A 1,927-nucleotide genomic window follows, 5' to 3' on the forward strand; every position below is an offset into this window, starting at 1 on the left:
AGGGCAGCCACTGTAAATAAAAAGCACACCACCACAGTAGATAGGCACTGAAGATGTCCCGAAGGAGGAAAAAAAATTGAAGACACTGTCGTAGCCGATGTAAACTGTATGGACAGCACAGCTAAAAGCATGCGCAATGTTGTAAGTGTTCTTTCTCAATGACAACAGGATGTGACAGGTTATACCACACCAGACACAATAATCCCGACACCCATTAGAAAACGGAGACAGATCAAGCACAGAAAAACTAATCACCGGAGTACTACAGAAAGATAAGTACAACAAAACACCAGGCAACAGCCACACAACACGAGCACTCCTGTAAGGCATAACAGTCTTATCTTATAAAAAGAACTACTCAAAATTGGTGGGCGTGGCAACACTTACCCCCGACGAAAAGTTCAAACTACTTCCAGCAGGCGAGAGGTCAGGGAACGCTATCAAGTTCTAGACAACTCAGCTGGATATAAACATCACAGACATGTGATGGGACACGGCACCAACGTACTGCGAAATATGCCATCAGACCAGACAGCCAACTACATTGTTTATTAACTCCTATATGTCACAATAAGTACAAAGAAAAAAGGCAGTGGACTAAAAGGACAACGTAACTGTTTAATACGGGATAAAACAAAATAATCATTAAGCATTCTTTACTTAAACACTACATATTCACCTTTCGTTAAACCCACCCAAAATTCCCTAACAAAGACAAACAATAACGATAAGACCAAGTACCATTACTTGAAACACTATTTGAACACTTCCAATACATTACAGTGTCACCGTCGACATTTTTTTTTCTTTTTAGAGGTCTCCTTTCACAATTGACATAAACAGAAATGGACATTAAAGGGAACGATATACTTTTGGAAAGGACCAGCAGGGATACTAAAGTTTTAATAACTTTCACAACACGGCGTTACAGTAATAAAATGACACAGTCTCCTGTACAAATATAAAACGTCTACAGCTGACTTCCTGTTACCACCCTCAGTGGTTGTTCCAAGCTGAACACAAACCAAAGAAGGCCAGACTTGAAATAAGTGGAATACTACACAACATTCCATTAACTGGACTTTATCCCTAAACAAAACAAAATAGCATAAGATAATAATACAAATACATTCTGCACTACACACACATTAAGCATAAAATGCTGCAATAACCCACAGCAATGAAACACTCACTGTCTGTTTCCACTTGAAGTAGCAGCTTCTCACAAATCACTCTCCACTACAGAAAATGGCGACGCAGCCTACTTTCCATCACGTGACTTTTATATCCACATAACCCTTATCACGGCGCTCCTCTATTCTCTAGTTACGGTAGAGGATTCACTGTATTACTTGAATCTTTAGGTGACTGAGTTTTGCTTTATTAAAAAGACAGTTTAGCGGATACTGTCCACTTCGATTTATTGATCCACAGAATATTTGTGAAATAAGTAAGTCAATGTGCCGATTTTTTTAAGAAACCGTGTATGGCATAAAAAAAAACACGAAATAATAGTAATTCCTGCATTATTGAAAAAGTATGTGTCGAACTTACTTCTGTCTTAATAGAAAAGAACATAATGTAAAACGAACATCGTAATATTTTAATAAGCACACACAACCAACAGTTAACATTAACAAGTAGTAGAAAACAGTCTGTTGAAAACCAAAACATTTCACATTTGCATTTGCCGGAACACTTGGTTGGCTCTAGAGTCCAGGACAAGCATGGTTGGCTGTGAGCTTTCTTTAAAAGCACATGTTAGCCAGGTTATTTTACAATTACAATTAGAAAATATGCTCATAATATCTTGAACCCGGAAGAAAAGAAGTGTTAGTCAAGGGGTAATCCTCTGCAGCTTCAGAATGAAATAAGTAGCATATATTTCCCTAGTATTTGTATACACACGCATGATAAACATAGTGCT

At 37.9% G+C, this 1,927-nt stretch overlaps 1 protein-coding gene across 2 annotated transcripts in view; it reads right to left on the reverse strand.

The window, feature by feature from the left end:
• Positions 1-1,538, reverse strand: part of MARCHF7 (membrane associated ring-CH-type finger 7) — a 919,282-nt gene extending 917,744 nt beyond the window's left edge. The window contains exon 1 of one of the 2 annotated variants that reach the window (XM_044074748.1): positions 1,194-1,538. The gene's annotated coding sequence lies outside the window, so the exon portion shown is untranslated. The remainder of the gene's footprint in view (positions 1-1,193) is intronic. The other variant, XM_044074747.1, reaches the window with a different exon arrangement.
• Between the last annotated feature and the right edge of the window lie 389 nt (positions 1,539-1,927).

This window comes from Protopterus annectens, chromosome 6.part0 (genome assembly GCF_019279795.1).
Source record: "Protopterus annectens isolate FY-2018-M chromosome 6.part0, PAN1.0, whole genome shotgun sequence".
NCBI classification, from domain to species: domain Eukaryota; kingdom Metazoa; phylum Chordata; order Ceratodontiformes; family Protopteridae; genus Protopterus; species Protopterus annectens.